The following is a 22544-nucleotide window of genomic DNA, read 5'->3' as shown; positions in this document are numbered from 1 at the left end:
TAGCTCCCTGACCCTGCGATACATTCTTGAATAATTCCAGGAAGCAGGTTGCCATTCTATAACATGAGATGTTGTACTTTAAGAGAAATAAAGTAACATATAGGAGGGCAGATGCATCTAGGCCCCCTATTAGTTATCTAACGCGGTGTAACGTAGGACCCAGAGCAATACTCATTTATTATCCCTCACCCCTTCTGGATGCAGGACTTCAGGAGCACCTTGGCTGGGCTGTTTTTGGATTGGGGTTTCTCAGGAGGTTCAATTAGGTGTTAGCTGAACCTGTCATCATTTAAAGGCTTGGCTGTAGCTGGAGAATCAGGTGCATCCATGGGGCCTGCTGAAGTTCTGCCTGGTCCCTGGGTATCTTTAGTGAGTGCGGCAGTCTGGACGCAGCCTTGATCTGGGCAGCTGTGGGTGGCATAGCCAGGCTCGGTGACTTCCTCTGCATAGGCCTGGCCAGGGCTGTCTCTGGCCCATCTGCCTACAGCACATGCTGCTGCTGGAGGAAACTGTTCATGGGCGCCCTGTTGGGCCCCTCAGCCCCCACCTGCTCCTGAGCAAAGCAACACAGTACCGCAGGGTAAACTTATCTTTTAAGGCCATGGACAACTTGTGCTGGTTGCATGTTGGTTTGAAATCTCGGGAGATTCCCAGGTAAAATTAGAAACCAGGCTCTGCATAGAGAGGGCAGCAGGGAGAAAGAGGCAGGCCACTCCAGATAGGTCGGTGGCGGCTACCACGAAGCTTGCCGCAAGCCCAGGCATGGACCAGCCAGAATCTTAGCAGTTATAACGGGGCTTGGTCTCGGACCCGGACCAACCAGCACCTCCTTCCCTCCAGCTGCACCCCTGAGCCGCTCCTACTATGGCAGTGCTGGACTAAATGTACATCCCCAGGCCAGCAGAGGGGGAGGGGAGTCTCCGATTGCTCCAGGGTCAACCGGAAGTCCTGTCCCTTCCATAACCTCCTCCCACAGCCTGCCTGGGAAGCTGGCGGCCAGAATGATCAGCTTCATCTCCACAGGGCTTTCGCTCCGAGCTCCGGACTCTGGCTCCAGGCTGCTGCCTTCTGGACGCAGACAACCCCTGGCACAAAATGCAGTCTTTTGGCAGAATCTGCACTCTGGCCCTCTGGGACCTGTGAGACCATGGAGCTGGATGAACGCCACCCACCCACAGCCCTGCCCCCACGCCGGGAGAACCTTCTTGCCCAGGAAGATTAGCTGGTTTTGCCAAGCATGACCCTGAACTTGGGCACAGAAAGCACCGGGAAACAGTCCCCGCAGGAGGCGTGTCCCGCCGGGATCACCACAAGGGGTAGGTCTTGCTTGTACTTGACACGCTCTGCTCAGAGCCAAGCCTCGTGGGAACAGCCCCTGGGCTGCCGCCTCCCAGCTGTCCTCATCAACACCCCCTTCCCCCACCCCACGCACAGTCTATATGTATCTGTATTTGTGACAAAAAGAAAAAAAAATGTTATTTCTAGAATTTACCGCATCTAGCACTGGTGCCACCTTACTTGTGGAGGGCGTGGTATGATGCTCTGAATGCTTCTGTCCCCCCATTATTCATATATTCATATCTGAACCCTCAGTGTGATGGTCTGAGGAGGTGGGGCCTTGGGGAGGCGATGAGGTCAGGAGGCTGGAACTGTCAGGAATGGATCAGGGTCCTTATGATAGAGACCCCAGAGAGGCCCCTTGTCCCGTCTGGCATGTGAGGTCCCAACCAGAAGATGCTGTCTGTGAACCAGGAGGTGGTCCTCACCAGACTCTGAAACTGCTGGAGCCTCCATCTTGGACCTCCCAGCCTCCAGAACCCTGAGGAATACATGTAGACCTCCTCGGTCTGTGGTGTTCTGTTCTAGCAGCCCCAACAGAGGAAGAACACAGGTGGCCTAGAGTAGCCGAACTAACCTTTGGTGACTGAGAAGTTCAGTCTCTTCCTTTCTGAAGTAGTTTCTTCAGCCTCTTTAAGGTAAATATGCCACTTACTGAAAACTTGAGCTCCCCCAGGCCTGATGTTTTCCGTCTTTGGGACGCCTCTCCTTTCCTCTCTCCCTGAGCACCCCACACCACTCACGGTCCCTGGGGCTGTTTTCTGCACACAGCTCTCATCCCCACCCCCAGCCCCCATGCTAGTCTTGGTTTGGCCTCATCTTGCTTCTTTGACTTTTGAACGAAGCCCTTCGTCTTTGTCAAGGTAACTCAAAATACAATTTTTGCTCAAAATACAATTTTTGCTGAAAATACTGTCATATGTTGTATTTAGATTTCCAGGCTTGTTGCCAAAGGCTCATTCTTCCAATAATGTAAGTAATATCTGACAATGGGCATTTTTTGGAAAAGTAATAATGTTACCCAACGAATAACTAAATAAAACAGAAGAATATATTCCCTCACTTATTTTATTTTATTTTGATTTTTTTTAAAGATTTTATTTATCCATTTGAGAGAGAGAGAGAGTAAGAGAGAGCATGAGAGGGGAAAAGGTTAGAGGGAGTAGCAGACTACCTGTGTAGCTGGGATCCCAACCCAGGACTCCATCCTGGGACCTGAGCTGAAGGCAGTCACTTAACCAACTGAGTCACCCAGGCACCCTATTAATTTTATTTCTTAAATTATCATGGAGGAAAATTGACAGGTTTGGGGTGTATAGTTTTTTCAAATTTGAACACAAGTGTGATTTATGGCGCCGCCTCCATAGTCAGGTTACAGAACAGTTATGGTGCCCCCAAAACTACCTTGTGATAGCAGCCCTTACCCCTACCCCTGGCAAACCATGGATCACTTCATTACAAGTTTTTTGTAACTTCAAGAATATTACGTAAATGGAATCTTTTGAGAACAGTCTTTTCTCTGATTCTTTTGAGGTCCATCCACGTTGTTTTGTACATCAGTGGTTTGTTCCTTCTTCACGTTGTGTGGTATTTCATTATATTAGCATACAACAGTCTGTGTATTCCCCTGACCACTGAAGGACATTTGGGTTGTTCCCAGATTTTGGCAACTGGAAATAGAGCTGCTGTAAACAAACAGGTACAGGGTTTTTGAATGAATACAAGTTTTCATTTTTCAAGGAGAAATGCCCAGGAGTGGAATTTCTGAGGACTTCTAGGACACACGTATGTTTCTAAGAAACTGTCAAACTGTTTTCCAGAGCAGCTATCCTATTTTAACTTTCCCACCAGCAAAATACAAGAGTTTCAGTTGTTCCACATTCTCACTAACAGTACTACTAGTATCTTTCTTCTTTTCTTTTCTTTTTTTTAAGCCATTCTAATAGACAGGCATTAGCATCTTATGCTTTTAATTTACATTTCTCTAATGGCTCATGATGTTGAACATCTTTTTTATATGCATATCTGCCATACCAATATCCTCTGTTCTTCTGCCCATTTTTAAAATCAGGTTTTTGTTTTCTTTCTTTTGAGTTGAGAGAGTTCTATCTATACATATACATGTCCCTTGTCAGATATCTAATTAGTTTCTTCTAGTCTGTTGCTTGTCTCTTCAATCACTGAACAATGTTTTTTGCAGAGCAGAAGTTCTTAATTTTAATGAAGTTCAGTTTATAATTTTTTTTTTTTTTAATGAGTCACGCGTTGGGCATCATTTGTGAGAGCTCAGTGCTTCTATCTTCTTTGGTTTCTGAAATCTGTCATTTGAAGTGTCCCCCCGCATAGACAAGGCATCATTTCTCTCTGGCTGCTTTAAATATTTTTTTTCTTTGTTAGTTTCTCAAAGTTTGATTAGGGTGTGCCTGGATTTTTGAAGGCTTATCTTGTATGGGTTTTGCTTCATTTTCTTAAATCTGTAGGTCTAAGTCTCTTGCCAGACTGAGGAAATTTTCGGTCATCATTTCTTCATATTTTTTCAGCACCATCTTCCTTCTCCTACCTTTTTAGGACTCCAGCGACTTTTTTTTTTTTTTTTTTTAATAGCCTCACAGGTCCCTGTGACTGTGTTAAATTGTGTCCAATCCCCTTTCTCTTTGTTGTTTGGATTGCGTAACTTCTATTGATGTATTATTAGGTTCACTGACGATTTTCTCTGTCATCGTCAGAACCCATCAAGTGAGCTTATTGATAGAGTTTTTGGTTACTGTGCTTTTTGTTTCTAAAGTTTCCATTTGATTCTTTTGATATTTTATTTATTTGCTGAGATTGTCTATTTTTTTTTCAGTTGTTTCAAGAATATTTGCTATTGTTTGTAGTATTTTAAAAATAGTGGCTTTAAAGTCTTTGTCAGAAAGTTATGCTATCTGGAAAACAGCATGGAGTTTCCTCAAAAAGTTAAAAATAGAGCTACCCTATGACCCAGCAATTGCACTACTGGGTATTTACCCCAAAGATACAGATGTAGCGAAAAGAAGGGCCATCTGTACCCCAAAGTTCATAGCAGCAGTGTCCACAGTAGCCAAACTGTGGAAAGAGCCAAGATGGCCTTCAACAGATGAATGAATAAAGTTGTGGTCCATATATACAATGGAATATTACTCAGCCATCAGAAAGGATGAATACCCAACTTTTGTATCAACATAGATGGAACTGGAGGGGATTGTCTGAGTGAAATATGTCAAGCAGAGAAAGACAGTTATCGTATGGTTTCACTCATATGTGAAACATAGAAATAGCATGGAGGACATTTGGAGAAGAAGGGAAAGCTGGAGGGAGGGAAATCAGAGGGGAGATGAACCATGAGAAACTGTGGACTCTGAGAAACAAACTGAGGATTTTAGAGGGGAGGGGAGTGGGGGGATGGGTGAGCCTGGTGGTGGGTATTAAGGAGGGCACAGATTACATGGAGCACTGGGTGTATACGCAAACAAGGAATCACGGAACACTACATCAAAAACTAATGATATGGGGCACTCGGGTGGCTCAGTGGGTTAAGCCTCTGCCTTCGGCTCACATCATGATCCTGGGGTCCTGGGATCGAGCCCCGCATCGGGCTCTCTGCTCAGCAGGGAGCCTGCTTCTCCTCTCTCTCTGCCTGCTGCTCTGCCTGCTTGTGATCTCTGTCTATCAAATAAATAAAATCTAAAAAAAACCAAAAACCAAAAACCAAAAAAACAAAACTAATGATGTGGGGTGCCTGGGTGGCTCAGTGGGTTAAAGTCACTGCCTTCTGCTCAGGTCATGGTCTCAGGGTCCTGGGATCGAGCCCCACGTCAGACTCTCTGCTCAGCGGGGAACCAGCTTCGTCCTCTCTCTCTGCCTGTTTCTCTGACTACTTGTTATCTCTGTCTATCAAATAAATAAATAAAATCTTAAAAAAAAAACAACTAATGATGTACCGTATGGTGACTATCTTAACATAATAAACACGATAAAAAGATTGGAAAATAAAATTATGATACTTGTGTGTATTAGTGTACCAGGGTTGCCATAACAATGACCACAGACTGGGGGTTTAGACAGTAGGCATCTATTTCCTCAAGGTTCTGGAGGCTGGAAGTACAAGACCAAGGCTCTGGCAGGTTCAGTGTCTTCCAATATGTCTCTCCCTGGCTTGTGCTTGGCTGAGTTCTCACTGTGTCTTGCATGCTTTTTCTTCTGTGCACATGTGTCCCTGGGGTCTCCGTGTGTCTGAGCTCCCTCTTCTTATAAGGACACCAGTCAGATTGGATTAGACTCCCCTCCCCCGCAATGGCTTCATTTTAATTTAATCACATTTTAAAAGAAGCCATCTCCAAATTCAGTCTCATTCTGAGGTCCTAGGGGTTAAGGCGTCGGTGGATGAGTTTTGGGGGAACACAATTCAGCCCATAACACTGTCATCTTGCAATTGTTGTCGATTGATCATCTTTTCCTATGTGGATGGGGAGTTTCTGTTGCATCAGGCAATCATCCTGGTTAGGTTCAGGCTACAAGTTCCATCCTTTCTTCTGTGGGCTATCATTCCAATGTCAGTTCAGGTTTAAAGCCTTTGCAGGTCTGGTTAGATCATGTGTGTGGCATGCAGGGATCAGGCTGAGATGTGGGCAGTGGCTGGTATGTCCAGTTCTGGAATTCTTTGGTATGCTGTTTAGGAGAACACCCATGCATATACAGCTTGGGGGAATGCGTAGGAGTTTATAAGTAACTTCATGGGATCACTTTCTTGGTCTCCTTCCTTTTTGCAATCTACTGATATTTGCTCCCTGGGTGTCTCCTTTTGCTCCTTTAGCTAGAAAACTGGGGCTTGAGTTAATCCTCCCCTGCCACGCATTTCTGTGACTATGTCCATGTCTGGGGCCAACTTCTGGGAGGACAGAGAGAGAGAGAGAGAGAATAGAATTGGTTTTATCCCACCTTCTTGGAACTGTAGTTCCACAGAGAGGAAGGGCCCCTCAACATTCAGGGGGCTTCCATGGGGAACCGCTGCCACCACTACCAGGGCATTGCGTGGGGACCAGGGTATGAAACAGAAGGAAAAAAAAAAAAAAAGATGAGGGAAATTTATATGCTTTCTTTGCACTTTTTGAGGCCAAATCAAGGGCTTCTTCTGGAACTCTCTCTGCTGATAATTACTTGCTGGTTTCAGGCTGCATTGTACTCAGGTGGGGAGACACCTAAGGGAAGAAAAAAATGAATAAATCACCATTGATTGGTGGTAGTTCAAATTCTGATATTGTTTCCCAATCTTCCTGCTACTGTTCATTTCTCAGAGTCTCTGAGTAGGTTTATCGTGTATTCTGTCCCTGTTCTGTAGCTGTGTTCAGTGAAAGAGACTGAATGCACTGTGCTTACTCCATCTTACCAAGGATGGAGACTCCTGAAACAGCAGTGTTACAACTGAATAAGAAAAAGATGGAAGCATGTCTTTTGAAGGCTAATGCTTCACGCAAACAGGTGCAACTAGGGGAAGATGAGGATATGGCTAGAAGTTTATGGGAAAAATAAGAATTGTGAAGGAGATGTCTAAAAATCTGTGAAGGCTTTGAAATTGAGAATTACCGTGTAATTTTAGATAAAAATGTATAGTTTTTATTTTCTGGATGCTGACGTGTAACTAATACCGTCTTTATGCTTATATGCAAGGATGAATTTTCAGCTAACAGGAATAAATGAGTAGGAAGAACATACATAGGGATTATAAGTGAAACAAGAGGGAGATGTAGTTTCAAATACTATGTTTGTCTTAACCATAAGATACTCTTAATCTCACAAAACAAACTGAGGGTTGCCAGGGGGGAGGGAGGTAGGGAGAGGGTGGTGGAGTTATAGGCATTGGGGAGGGTATGTGCTATGGTGAGTGCTGTGAAGTGTGTAAACCTGGCAATTCAGAGACCTGTACCCCTGGGGCTAATAACACATTATATGATTATAAAAAATTTTTGAAAAATTAAAAAAAAAAATAAATAAAATAATATGTTTGTCTTAATTTGTTTGAGTTTAGTGGTAAATACAATGAAGAACAGAAGAAAGAGGAAAGCTGGTGGTGCTCATGTCTCTTTAGTGGGAAAAACAGAGGTCTCGGAAAAAGCATGCATCATGGTATTCCTTTTTGACCACGTGGTGGTGCTGTTGGTAGGACACAGCTGTAGTGGAGTAGTCTCCAAACAGGGATGGGTACATTCTAGGGACATGCAAAAATATCCATGAAGAAAATATTTAAACTTCAATTTGGTTAGATTTTATCTTAAGAAGGTAGAAATATGCTAGGCTTTACTAATATTTAATATATGGACTGATACTGGTTCCATCATCAAATAGGTAAGTTAGTTGATTGGTCTGCAAGGACAGTGCAAGGATGGGGACTCCAGAACTCAGAGGTTGGTGGTGGCCAACTCTTCCATTCATTTGCTATGAATGCATGGTGCCATATTGCAGTTCACGTGTTCTTTTTTTTTTTTAATAAGTTATTTTTTTTAAGATTATGTATTTATTTATTTGACAGACAGAGATCACAAGTAGGCAGAGAGGCAGGCAGAAAGAGAGGGGGAAGCAGGCTCCCTGCTGAACAGAGAGCCTGATGTGGGGCTCGATCCCAGGACCCTGGAATCGTGACCTGAGCTGAAGGCAGCAGCTTAACTCACTGAGCCACCCAGGTGTCCCCAGTTCACATGTTCTTGATGAAATATATTTATACACTGTTTTACTGATTTTAATATACTAGCCCTCTTAAAACATATAAGTGACTTAAAATATTTCCTGCAAAAAAAAACGCAGGTCAAAATTATACTAACAAGGGCACCTGGCTAGCTCAGTCCATAGAACATGTGTCACTTAATCTTGGGGTTGTGAGTTCAAGACTTACACTGGTTGTAGAGCCTACTTAAAACAGTGATACTCGTCTACGGCCATACCACCCTGAACGCGCCCGATCTCATCTGATCTCGGAAGCTAAGCAGGGTTGGGCCTGGTTAGTACTTGGATGGGAAAACAGTGATACTGATAACTCAAGCCCAAGATAACAACAAGAAAAATGGAAGACCAGAAAATCTTGTTCTTCTCTTTTGGACTCTTTTTCAGACACATCATGGGATTAAAAATAATATCTAGTGCTAGCTTCGGCAGCACATATACTAAAAAAAAACAAAAAAACTATTGGTAATAGATAATCTGACAGTGATTTTATGGTGAAATGTACCCACTTAATTGATCCCTTTGAGGTAAAGGTGATGTTTTTGATAATAAATGAGAAAAGAACAGCTTTAAAAAAAAAAAAAGAAAGAAAGATTTTATTTATTTATTTGTCTGAGAGAGAGAGAACACAAGTAGGGGGAGTGGCAGGTGGAGGGAGAAGCAGACTCCACACTTAACAAGGAGCCCAATGCAGGACTCAATTCCAAGACCCTGGGATCATGACCTGAGCCCAAGTCAGATGCTTAACAGACTGAGCCACCCAGGCATCCCTGAAAATAACAGCTTTTTGAAAGAAATTCATGCTTTGGAGAAAGAATTTTGAAGATATGTTTAAAAATATTTCCATCATTATGTAATTTTTTGTTCCTGAGATGAAGATAGGTGTATTTTACCTATAAAACTCTCATATTTTGATATTAATAAGACTTTAAAGGTGAATTTTCTTGTCTGTTCAAAAATCTTCCAAATGAAGACTTTCTATAGTTTTAAGACCATTTGTAAAAAATATATAGATATTAAATACTTTCCATTAATCTTTTAAAAAAGATGCTGGCATTATACGAAATGGAAATTTATTGATCAAATATCAACATTAAACTTAGAATTATTAGTGAATGGGACCAAAAGTAGGGACCAGGACTTAATAATAATTCAAGCTAATATGGTTACTTGTATATGAATATGCTTTTTCCATAAGGACTTTCTTTGTGAAGTATATTTTTTCAGTTAGGCAGTTAGTAAAATCAAGAAATGAAATAGAGGGCGCCTGGGTGGCTCAGTGGCTTAAGCCACTGCCTTCGGCTCAGGTCATGATCTCAGGGTCCTGGGATCGAGTCCCGCATTAGGCTCTCTGCTCAGCAGGGAGCCTGCTTCCCTCTCTCTCTCTGCCTGTTTCTCTGACTACTTGTAATTTCTGTCTATCAAATAAATAAATAAAATCTTAAAAAAAAAAAAGAAATGAAATAGATTTTGAACCAGGCCATGAAATCACTGTACCACAAAATGTTGTGTCCAGACTTTCAAAAGCAACAGAGCATATTTAATTGTATTTCTCTTGCTAAAATTAGTACTAGCAATATTTTAGGTAAGGCATAAAAGTTTAGGAAATAAAATTTGTTTCATGTTTTTATTTTCTTTAAATTTCATTTTTGTGTGTTTTATAATAAACACAATCATAATAATTATATCTGGCATTTTATGCATTTTTCTGTATAGCAGGTACTGTTTTAAATGCTTTTCATATAATAATTATTTTAACTCTCACAACACCCAATATATATCCCAGTGTCCCCATTTAAAGGACCAGGAAGCTGGAGCACAGATAAGAAATTAGCATAAGACCAATTACTTAATAAGAGAATCAAGATTTATTAGTGCAGTAATGCATATATTTAATTTATACATAAATTACTACATCTCTAAACCAATAGAAAGACCAACAGAGTATGGATTAAAGATCAGAGACTCTTTCTCTAAAACTAATAGGCATGGTGGCAGCATTAGAATGTGCTCACAGGGACTCAACCCAACATTCAGTGTAGTTTATTAACATTTATAAAGCACCTGCATGATCCCGTTTAATTCCCACAATAACTTTTGAAGTAGTCATGTTAATCTCTAGAACACAAGCATAATAAAAAATAACATTTAATGGAGTCTCACAAACTTGAGTATAAAGTCTCCCATTACCACTCACCACATCTTAGCAGTTCTTCTAACTTTTTTGAATTTAATTTTTCTCATTTTTCAAAGTGGGCAAAATAATCTATGCCAGATTAAATGGCATATCAGAGGGCAATGCAAGGTAGTGGTGAGGAGTACAGGTTCAGGAGCTGGACTGTCTGGGTTTGAATCCCTGCTCTCCCACTTAGTAGAAGTGACTATCTTTGTTAAGTTCTAAATTTTCTCTCTGCCTTAGTTTCCTCATCTGAAAAATGAGGCTAATAATACTACCTACCTCACAGAGTTTTTATGTGGATTGATTTATGTAATGCTATTTAGGATCTGGTACCCAACAAGTACTCAATAAATGATGGCAGTTGTAATAAATATAAAGTGCTTAGCACACAGTAGGTGTTCAACAGATTACAACTGTTTGTAATCATTATACTCATGGAGAGCTCTATTCAAGATTATATGATTAGGAAGTATCCAGTCTCCCCCTTCCGGATTCTATGCTCTAAACAGCTAGAGTTGACATGCATGGATACTTCTCCTCTGAGGGATGTAGGCAGAATGTGTTCCTGGGGAGAAAACACTTAGCCCGAGCTCATCAGGAAAGACAGCACTGGGATCTAGGCAGGCTTTGAAGAGACTGGAGACTTGCAAGAGGGAATTTGAGGGAGAAGGAATGATGCAAAAGCCAAGAAACCAGAAGAGTGAGACATGTTCAAGGGAGAGTGCATACAATTTTTGTTTTGATTGGAGCAGAGCTACAGTTTAGAAAGATTAACCTGGTGGTGCTGTTTGGGTAGAATTAGAATAGGAAAAGATCCGAAAGGTGAGGAGACAAAAGACATAAACAAAAGACATAAAAAAGACTCTCTGTTCTCATCCAGACCTGAGTGGTAAGGACGGGAACAAGGCAACCACTGAGGGAATGGAAAAGAGGACAGGGAAAGATGTCCTCCAGAAGTAAAGTCAGCAGGGTCTGGAAACTGATTAAATGATAGATGAGCAAATGGAAGTCAGTAGACAGAATGACACTGCTATTCTCATATCAGTTGGTTGGGCATCAGTAATGACATTGAAAAATAGGAAAGTAATATTTAGAGGGGCAATGATGGCTATGACTTTTTACTTTGAATTTGAATTAATGGAGAAACGTATTAAGTAAAAATGTCTTGGGACATTTGGAAAACTCAGATTGCACAGGTCCAGAGATAGAGTGGAAAGTCATCTGCACAGAGGACATAATTGAAGGAGTCTCTGTTATCCAAAGTCCATTTATATTGGAAACAGACCATTTGAATAAATCCACAACGGTCAAGATGAATATTTAACGATAAATAGTGAAAACTGGTTAAATTGGGACCTCCAAAGAAACAGATAATTACAAACAATTATTTGTATCTTATATTTAAAACAATTTGTACTATAATTCCAGCTGGTTACCAGTTCTTAGAATGAACAAATAATTAATTGCTTATTTGTTGTTGTTGCCATACACCCAGTAAACTTATACACTAGTCAGTTACGAGAATCTTCACTCTGTTTTACTTTTTAAAAAACATATCAGTGCATGTTTATCCCTTAATCATTTTTAATAAATCATTGGCATATTGGTTAGAGTTTTGACTGTTCTCTCATGTGTAGATCTCACACATAGTAAAGAATCCAATCTTGCTTCTTTAGCATGGACTGAAAATCTAGACTCTTCTTGGCAAGCAATCTGAACGCAATATCCTTTTACATTTTTATGATAGTTTCCTCTAAACCTTTAAAATAGTTTAAAAAATGTAAAATACACATAACTTAAAATTTGCCACCTTACCCATTTTTAAGTGTACAATTCAGCAGGGTTAACTCTGTTCACACTGTTGTACAACTAATTTCCAGAACTGTTTCACCTTCTAAAATTGAAACTATGTACCCATTAAATAACAACTTTCCATGTCCCTTTCCCCTAGCTCCTGGAAACTTCTTGTTGATACCCAGATGTAGAATTGGCAGAACATACAGAAATTCTATTTCCAGTTTTGTGAGGAATTGCCATACTCTTCCATAGTGACTGCACCATTTTCCATTCCCACCATCAGTGCACAAGTGTTCCTGTTTCTCCACATCCTTGCCAACACCTCTGTTCTTTTTCCTTGTTTTCTTTCTATAGCAGCTGTTTTAATTGGTGTGAGGTGATATCTCATTGTGGTTTTGATTTGCATTTCCCAGGGAGCACCTTTTCATGTGCTTATAAATGGCCATCCACATGTCTTGGAGTACATCTAAATTTGGAGAAGTGTCTATTCAAGTTTTTTGTCCATTTTTGAGTTAGGTTGTGGTTTTTGTGGTTGTTGCATTTTTGAAGTTGCCTATATAATCTGGATATTAACACCTTATCGGATATGTGATTTGCAAATATTTTCTCCCATTTCAGTGTTTGTCTTTTTACTCTCTTGTGTCCTTTAATGCATAGAAATTCAATTTCTGTGTGTCCCAACTTATCTGTGTTTACCGTGTTGACTAAGCTTTTGATATCATATCGGATGGGATTCAGAGCATGCTACCCCGACATGTGGCACCTTGGCATATTAAGTATTTTTAAGCTGAAGGAATTTGAGAAAATTGCAGATCATAAAACCCTGTGTGAGAAGTACCCCTCCGTACCTGGAGGAAAGGAGCATTCTCATCTCTGAAGATAAAGGAATGCTGAGAAGAATTCACACCAACAGACCTTGCCAAATTTCCCCCAGTTTACTACACTTACTTTATACTCTTTCTTTGCCCCGTCGTATTTCTGCACAACTGTCCACTTTTCCTCAAACCCAGCATAATAATACTCAGGTTTAACCATTTCTTCAAGTCTTAGTTTCATTTTGAAGGTGACTAAGCTTCCCCCCTGTGTTTTCTTCTGGGAGCTTTACAATTTTAAGTCTTACATTTAGGTCCTTGATCCATTTTGAGTTTATTTTTGTATATGATATAAGGGTACAATTTCATTCTGCATGTAAATATCTAGTTTTACCACCAACATTCATTGAAAGACTGCTCTTTCCCCATTGAATAGTCTTGACATGGGGCGCCTGGGTGGTTCAGTCTGTTGAGCATCTGTCTCCGGTTTCAGCTCAGGTCATTACTTCAGGGTCATGGAATCAAGCCCCACGTGGGGCTCTGTGCTCAGCTAGGAGTCTGCTTGAGATTCTCTCCCTCTCCCTATGCCCCTTCCCACAGTGTGCACACACACAGACATACTATCTCTCTAAAATAAATAAATCTTTAAAAAATAGTCTGGATATCCTTATCAGAAATCACCTGACTATATCTGTAAGGGTTTATTTTTAGGCCCTTATATTTCCTTGGTCTCTGTGTCTTTATTCTAGTAACACGCTGTTTTGATTACAGCAGCTTTGTAATATGCTTGAAATTATGTGTGAGACCTTCAATTTTTTTCTTCTTCAAGATTGTTTTAGGGGCGCCTGGGTGGCTCAGTGGGTTAAGCCGCTGCCTTCGGCTCAGGTCATGATCTCGGAGTCCTGGGATCGAGCCCCGCATCGGGCTCTCTGCTCAGCAGGGAGCCTGCTTCCTCCTGTCTCTCTGCCTGCCTCTCTGCCTGCTTGTGATCTCTCTCTGTCAAATAATAAATAAAATCTTTAAAAAAAAAAAAAAGATTGTTTTAGCTATTCAGGTACTCTGTTTTATGCTTAAAGCATCATTATAAGGAGGATAAATATTGCAAAAATATTTGAGGGTTCATCTGTTTTTTTCTATGAAATTCTCCTAATTTTTTGATAACTTGAATAATTTTCTGGGAAGTCTTTGAAGTCGGTATTCTGTCATCATCTTTATAAATTGATCTTCTTCATTTGTCCACTGAAGTAACTCTTCCAGGTTCTCTTATACGAGTACCTTTGGAAGTGTTTCAGCTGTCCTCTGACCTCATGGAATCCTGCATCTTTTACAAGATGTGCAATTTTATTAGGAGATAGACTTTCTTCTGTAGTTAGTGGTACTAGTGTATGTTTACATGTGGTAGTCAGTGAATGACTGCCTTACTTGTCTTGATGGACTAGGAGACATTTGTTTTAAATAAGGAAGGATGTTTGAGTAGAGACAAATTTTTATAAATTGTCAGTTCTCTGGTAAATATTTTTACAGAATTTAACTTTGTGAATTTGGGGGTTCTGATGATAAATATTCAAGTGAAGATAATGTGTTATTGTTGAAGCCACAAGAATGGATGTCTTCTCCAGAGTAAAGCACTTTGAGCAGGAAAGAAAATCAAAGCAGTTATGAGAACACTAACTTTTAGATAGTTGAGGAGAAAAACAATTGCTGGGGCAGGAGCTGCCAGGAAATTACGAGAATAATTCAGTTAATTAAAAAAAATAAACAGGAGAGAAGAGGATTTCAGATTAGTTATCTCAGGAAAACGAATTATTGAAGAAAGTTATATGGGGTATAGCTTGCATCAGTGAGAGGGAAAGATGATATTGAGCATGTTCAAGATTCCAGACACAGTTCTAGGCATCAGAAGCAGAGGATGGAGGTGTAGTAGGATTTCCCCTAAGCCTTCTCTCTCAGACATCACTGCTTTTAACCCAGTGCTGACATATGGATGAGAAGGGCTGTAGCCCTCAGGAGCTCTGAGGTTGACCAGTTACTGGCCCCTCAGCATCCTCTGGTGAGATGTTTTATCAGACATGTAAGGACAAGTTCAGCCTCAGAGGGGTAGGCTTCAAGGCACAATTCTGGACATGATTTGGACTCCAAATGAAGAGAGTTGAGTACAGAAATCACTTGTAACATGCAATTCAGAGTTCTTCTCATTTGCCTATGTGTTTAATCCTGTGTTTCTTTCCACAGACTATTGAAACCAATCTTGTGATACTGGGGGAGGGAAACTATAAATTTAAAATTCTCAAATAATAGTTGAAAACAAGAGTGAGAGAAAAAGGCTGTACAAAAATACAAGCCATAACCTAGATGCTGTGACAGACTCATGTTTGGTGCTGACAATAAGAAAATACAGTCAGAAATATTATTTCTTTGTTTGTGGGTTTTTTGTTTGTTTATTTGTTTGTTTGTTTTTCTGGCTGACTGAGGTACTTGAAATTTTAGAAACTGAAGGAAAAAGTAAAAATTTTAAAATATTTTGTAATCCCATCACAAAGAGATTTACAACTTTTAATATATTGGTGTGTTTCCTCCCCATTTTCCTCTCTGTGTATATAGATTATATCATGAGCATTCTCCCATGTCATTAACTACGTCATGAAAATGTGATTTGTAATGGTCTTAACATACTACATCTATGAACATACTATAGTGATTCCAAACCCCTTATTACTGGACATTTTGATTACTTCTTAAAAAAAAAAAAAAGGAGGAGGAGGATGGTAAATGCAGAAGGACCATTGGTTTCAATTTCTTTTAAAATACAGGGGGAGGCAGGTAAAAGATCCATCTCCCATTGGGCCCCCATTACATGTACATTCTTATCTTCATGCAAAACTCACGCAGAGGCACTATTAGTGATCATACAGAGCTTTCCATTTTGACCATATACTTGAACACCAGTCCACCTCCTTTCCCTCTGTCCTATAAACTACTCCTGCCGGGCCTTTGTCACAGCTGGCATTCAGCCACCTTGATGTTGGTTAATAACTGCTGGCAGTACTTTCCCTCGGAACGATTTGCAATTTAATGAGGGATTCTAGAAACCTAATAGAATCATGTACAGTGAAAGGTATAAATATATAATGGTGACATTTGAAGCATATTTACAAAGTCATACAGTTTTATTCATTCACCTTCATTCCTTTCTTTTATGAGTGTTTATTGAGCTTTGTGCTAGGGACGGTGTTGGATGGAGAGCACAGAAATAAACAAGGCCTCAAGGAGTTTCCTACCTAAGTGGTTCTCAACCAGGAGGCAATAGCATTTCTCTCTCCATGTTTGAAAATGTTGGGGGCAGTTTTGTTTCTTCCATTGACTTGACGGACATTACTGCTATTTAGTGAGCAGTGTTGCTGCATCCTGTGGAGAGAACTGTCCGGCTCTAACCAGTGGTGTCTCCATTGATGAAGCACTGCTAGAAGTGAATCATACTAGTACTAACAATGTATTAGAAACCCGAGCTGGGTTAAGCACTTTACCTGCATTCCGCACTTCACCTGCATTGTCTAGTTTAGGCTCACCTTGGTACTTCGTAGTAAATACTATCTCCATTTTCCTGAATGGCTTAAAGAGCATCAAGAACTCTCTCAAGTTGGGGCACCTGGGTGGCTCAGTGGGTTAAAGCCTCTGCCTTCGGCTCAGGTCATGATCCCAGGGTCCTGGGATCGAGCCCCGCATCGGGCTCTCTGCTCTGCAGGGAGCCTGCTTCCTCCTCTCTCTCTCTCTGCCTGCCTCTCTGCCTACTTGTGATCTCTCTCTGTCAAATAAATAAATAAAATCTTTAAAAAAAAAAAAAGAACTCTCTCAAGCTCACATGGCTAGTAAATGACAGACCCAGATTTTAAACAGTGTCTTAGATCTGACTCCAGAACCTACAATCTTAGTAATTATACAATTCAGCTTTTTAAGCTAAAGATAAAATAGAACCCAGAGATCATGTTTGAGCAACCCAAGGACACAGACCATGATTTATTAATCTATTTTCTTTATACCTAGTACAATGATGGCAATAGTGCCTGTCCTTTAGATGTTATTTTATTTAATCCAATCTTTCTGTGTTTTATGGATAAAGAAAATGAAAGTTGAGGGAAGTTAATTTCTCCTAGTATGGGGCAGAGCTGAGATTAGAATCCAAGGAAGATGGTACAGTCGCTATGGAAAACAGTATGGAGGTTACTTAAAAAACAAACAAACAAACAAAATACCTAAAAATAGAAGTATCATATGATCCAGCAATTCTATTTCTGGGTAAACGTCCAAAGGAAATTAAATCACGGTCTTCAAGGGCTATTTGCCCTCCCACGTTCATGGTAGCATTATTCACAATAGCCAAGAATGGATGATGTGTCAGAAATGTAGGCTCCTGAGTCCCACCCCTAGAGATTCTGAAGCAGAATGTCTGATCAAGAGCCGCTGTGTATGTACATGGTGGAGTATGATCTTGCCACAAGAAAGAAGGAAACCCTGCTCTTCACAACAGTGCGGATGACACTTACGGGTGATGTGCTAAGTGAAATGAGTCCGATAGAGAAAGACTCATACTGCGTGAACTCACTTATGTGTGGAATCCCTTATATATGGAAAGAAGACAAACTCACAGTAACAGAACTGTGGTTGCTAGGGGCTGGGTAGGGGGTGGAGGACAGGAGAAAAGGAGAGATGTTGGTCAAAGGGCACACACCTATAAGATGAGTAAGCTCCAGGCTCTAATGTACAGTGTGGTGACTATAGTTAACAATACTGTATCATATACTTTAAAGTTGCTGAGAGAGTAGACCTTAAAAGTTTTCACCACACACACATGCAAGTCAGTTACGTGAGGAGAGAGAGGAGCTAACTAGTGTTATGAGGGAATCATTTCACAATACACAAATGTGTAAAATCAATATGTTGTATGCCTTAAACTTATGCAATGTCATGTATACTCAATTATATCTCAATAAAGCTGGAAAAAATAGAGTATACACCTTCCCCATCCCCTGGATCACATAGGAAAAAATCCAGAGAAGGGAGGTGACAATTTTCCAGCAGCCAGCAACTCTACCAGCCTATCTCTTTATTTACCTACTTTCCTTGTCTCTCAGTCCCTGGCATCAGCAGGGCAAACTTTTTCTATAAAGGGCCAGGTAGTAAATATTTTAGGGTTTGAGGCCATATGGTCTCTGTCACAACTTCTCTCTCTGCCATTTAGCAAGAAAGTTGGCATAGATAATTTGTAAGCAATGGGTGTGGCTGTATTTTAATAAAACTTTATGTACAAAAAAAGTGTTGGGCCAAATTTAACTCATGAGTTATAGTGGGCTGACCCTCGGTCCATTTCCAGTGGTGGACTTTGTCCTTTTACATCAATCTGTACTTGAATCATTACTGATATCTTAGAATAAGACTGGTAAACATTTGAAACAAGTATACCCCAAACTGGTTGTTCACTGGGCTACTTGGGAGCTGTGTTTGCAGTGTGTCCTGAGTCCCACCTGTTGAGATTCTGATACAGAATATTTAGGAAGAGCCTCAGCCTCCGTATTTCTGGCTCCCGGCTGGAGGGATGCACCGAAGTTTGAAAACCATGAGTCTATGCTTTCAGTAGATAACTTTGCAATGAAACATTGTTAAATAAATTTCTGTGTCATCTCTGTCTCACCCACAGTTCTAGCTCCATGCCAAAAACTCTAGTTTACTTAACAGACTATCTGTTTCATCTCAAAACCTCGTATCATTCTACCCTTTCCCCATTTATTCAGAGGCAGGCACATTTAAGTAAAAATAATCACCGTCAGAATACTAATGGGCCATAAGCTAATGTAAGGATATTTATTCAGCTGAATGCAATTACTAGGAAACCCTTGTTTTCTAAATGGTGTGACTGTAATCCAATTTAAGTCTTTTAACTCCTGGTGATTTTTGTTTCATTTTGCTTTGTGTTGGGTGGAAACCGGGCATGGTTGCTGGGGGCTTGCAAAGCTAGAATAAAAGGGACATAGCACCACCGCCACCACAGGCAATTTTCGATTGCAATGAGTCATGAATCTCCATAACCACGGGTGGCTCTACATGATTCTGTTGCTAATTGAATTTTTCCCCCAAGTAGAGTGAGGGCTTATTTTGCATCAACGTGATCCTATTTTGTGATGACTGTTGATAAAGTCGGCTAAATTCATGGTATTTCAGCTTCCGTATCCATAGGTATCCCTGCTTTAAGGAGTGCGAGTGTCCAAGTAGGTTTTTCCAAGAAAAGACAGAGTACAGAAAAGACAGTCCCAAATTCACTGCCTTGGTGTGGATGAGATGATTGGGACGATCTCTCCACGTTAGTGATGTTATGCCCTTCCCAGTGCATTGTATCAGAAGGTACGTGGTGTCAATACCTTTTTTTACTGGTGAGGTAATCTTTGTTTTTTTTCTTTTTTTTTTTAATTTTTATTTTATTTTTTAAAAGATTTTATTTATTAATTTATTTGAGAGAGAGAGATTGTGTGTGCTAGCCAGGGGTGGTGAGGGGCAGAGGGAGATGGAGAGAATCCCAAGCAGATTCCACACTGAGTGTGGAATCCAACACAGGGCTCCATCTCACAACCCTGAAATCATGACCTGAGCTGAAACCAGGAGTCAGAGGCTCAAGTGACTGAACCACTCTGTCGTCCCTCTGGTGAGATAATCTTTGACCACTTGGTTTAGGTAATGTTTGTCAGGTTTTCCCACCATAGAGATTTAAATTTTCTCTTTAATTAATAAGCATCTTGTAGGGAGATACTCTGATGCTATGAAAAGTAGTGAGTTGAATTGGTTTTGAGGCAATAGGGAAAATGGACACATTGAGCTGTGCGTATGAATGGTATGTATCAGGGAAAATGATAGTTAGAAGTGATTTTGCCATTAACTAATCCAGGAGTCCCTCATTTGAGATAAAGAAAATGGCTCACCTTTAAGAGAATCCAGTCCTAAAATTGGGGTGATCACAAGCCTCACCCATTTTCTCACCTCAGATTGCTTTACTCATTTCTGACCACCCTGAGATTTTATCATCTATCCATAATGTGTTGGCCTTTGATTACATTTGTGTTCTAGAGACAGAATTCAAGTTTCCCCCTTATTCCACTCATGACAAGTAATCCCCACTGGTCAGCCAACTTTTCTCTTCTCCCCACTCTGTAATTAAAGTTCTGTTTTCACTGTTTTGGCCCATGGATTTTCTGGGATACAGAGTGTTGCTAAGTATATTTGTGGCAGCCCATGGGTCAGCTGGTAGAGAGGTTCCAGTTTGCTGAAGGCAGAGACGACTCGTTGCCCCACACTAGTGGGACCAACCTGGGCCTCTCCCTCAGGTTTAATTTCTTCCCTCAGTGCCGGGCCGTACTCAGTTCCCCAGGCTGGGCTAGCTGTACCCAGAACCGCAGCCCTTTTTCTGCACTGCCTGAACAGGAGCTCATCGGTGCCTCTTTAACATGAAGTGTTGGAGTTATTTTCGTCTTGTTAGTCTTAGTTTATTTTGGGTAGTCAGCCGAACACTGATCCATGTGTCTTACACCAGTGGTTCTCAATTTTTTTTTTTTTTTTTTTTGCCAGTGCCTTGTCCTAGACTGCATTTGAGAAGTTGTCAGAACAGAGCCTGGAGAAATAAGAAAGGGGGTCAGAACTCTCTAGAGACCATCAGCCGGGTCCCCTCACCCCTCTTAGCCAAGCAAACTCACTCATTAGCAGGAGTGAGATCATTAGGACTGCTTTTGAGAAAGCCTACATCTTCTATCCCTGGTCCAACATAGGGATATGGTTTTATATTGAAGACCAAGGATTTAGACATCATCACAGGGTGTATATTAGGGTTGCAAATATAAGTGCTTTGGAAATTGTGTTATCTGAGGAGGGTGACGTTAACTACAGGAACAGAAGACTCGTGGCCCCATAGCTTTATCTTCTAATATCTATCTTGGGAAATTGGTTAGCAAACATGTTCTGGGCACTTCTAGAAGGTGAAATTAAGTCCCATGAATGGATGTAACAATGAGGAAGATTTTGGTTCAGACCAAGAGGAAGGGACCAAGGATCAAGTCTACCATGCTTGGCTATAATGGTAGCCACTATGTCATTGCATCTTTAAACATTAAAGGTTATTATTCATATTTCTCATATAAGGAAACCACAACTTGTTAAGGAAACCGTCCCATCTTGTTCTGCTTTGTAGGAGCCAAGGTAGATTCAAGATCAGGCCTGTGTGGTCTTTCCCTTATGTCTTTCTGCCTCCTGGGACCATGGACTTGAGCTATCCACTCATGCCCTGGGTCATTCTATGTCCCTGTGACCCTCCTAACACCAAAGGCATTGGGGTTGACTGTGTAACCCCAGAAACTCCTATACTTGGGGTGCAAGCTTGCACCAGATGACCTTTAAGACTTGCAAATATCAAACCCTGGTTCTAATTCAAACCATGGGATAGATGTAGAGGTCACAGTTTAAGAGCTTCATGGTGTCTTCCCTGTCCTATACCAGTGAACCGATCTGTTCTTCCTGGTGCTGCAGAATAACCTTCTTGAAGACACATCTCTGCTTATAGTCCCCGCTGCTCTAAAATCAGAAGCAGCTACCATTTGCCTATAGAATCAATCAATCCATCAGTCTAAAGCACATTTCCATTTTTGAAAGTCTGTCTTCCTTTCATTTTCAGCTCACTTAATCCCCTTCAAAGCACCTGCCCCCCTGGGACACCATTCTCCTAACATTCCGTTGCTCTACCTTCTGTAACCAGGCTGTTCCCCTGCTGAAATCTGTGTCTCCCTGACAGCTCTGCTCAAATCCCTTGCCTCCTTGGAGGGTCACCTCTAATGCTACCACTTCTGCGAAGCTTCTCCTTGGTTCCCAGACAGAGATGGAATCTGCCATTGAACCAGGGAATGAATAGCTTGCAACCGCCTGAGAGGACACCCCCCACTCTCTGTGCTTTCTGATTGTGCCCTCTTCCGGCTCCTCATGAAATCGGTGGCTTCTTGAGGGCAGGGCCTGGATCAGAGTTATTCCTATTTGTTTCTCCCCTTATCCCCTTCAGTGCCCAGTGTGGTGCGCCCCCCCCCCCCACCAGGTAATCAGTGTTCCCTGGTATCCGTGGAGCTGATGACAGGAGCGAGTCACCAAGCTAACTCCCAGAGCAACCTACTTAACACGTTGTAGTGTCTAAAGAATTTGAGATTACTGACTGGAGAGGAAGAGAAGGAGGAGGAATATATTTTACCTGTTAATTCTTGCCTGGTATTTTTAGTCATCTCCTGAAAGATAAAAAGAAGAAGAAGAAGAAAAAAAAAGTAAAAGCTCTATCGACAGTAAAGAACAGACATCTATTATCTTCAACAAGTGTGTGCTCACTCTTCTCAGAACGAACTCAGTTCATCTTTTAAATATTTTTTTCACATCCCTATAATTATTTTCTTTTAAAAAATTGCCATTTTGAAACGAAAATTCAGTTTCAAAGAGGTTAATTAACTTGCCTGAGTAAATGGCGGAGATGTCGTCTCTTGAAGATTTTGCTTCTCCTCGTGGTCTAGTCTGCCTCCTGGACTTGCAGACAGTTGGAAAATGGGTTGTTTGGGGGATACTCTGTGATTCCAGGAGGTGTTCGAGCTGAAGTCATCTTGCTTCAAGTTTGAAAAATATTA

The sequence above is a fragment of the Lutra lutra genome, chromosome 4 (assembly GCF_902655055.1).
Source record: "Lutra lutra chromosome 4, mLutLut1.2, whole genome shotgun sequence".
NCBI classification, from domain to species: Eukaryota; Metazoa; Chordata; class Mammalia; order Carnivora; family Mustelidae; genus Lutra; species Lutra lutra.
This window is presented reverse-complemented; position numbering follows the sequence as displayed.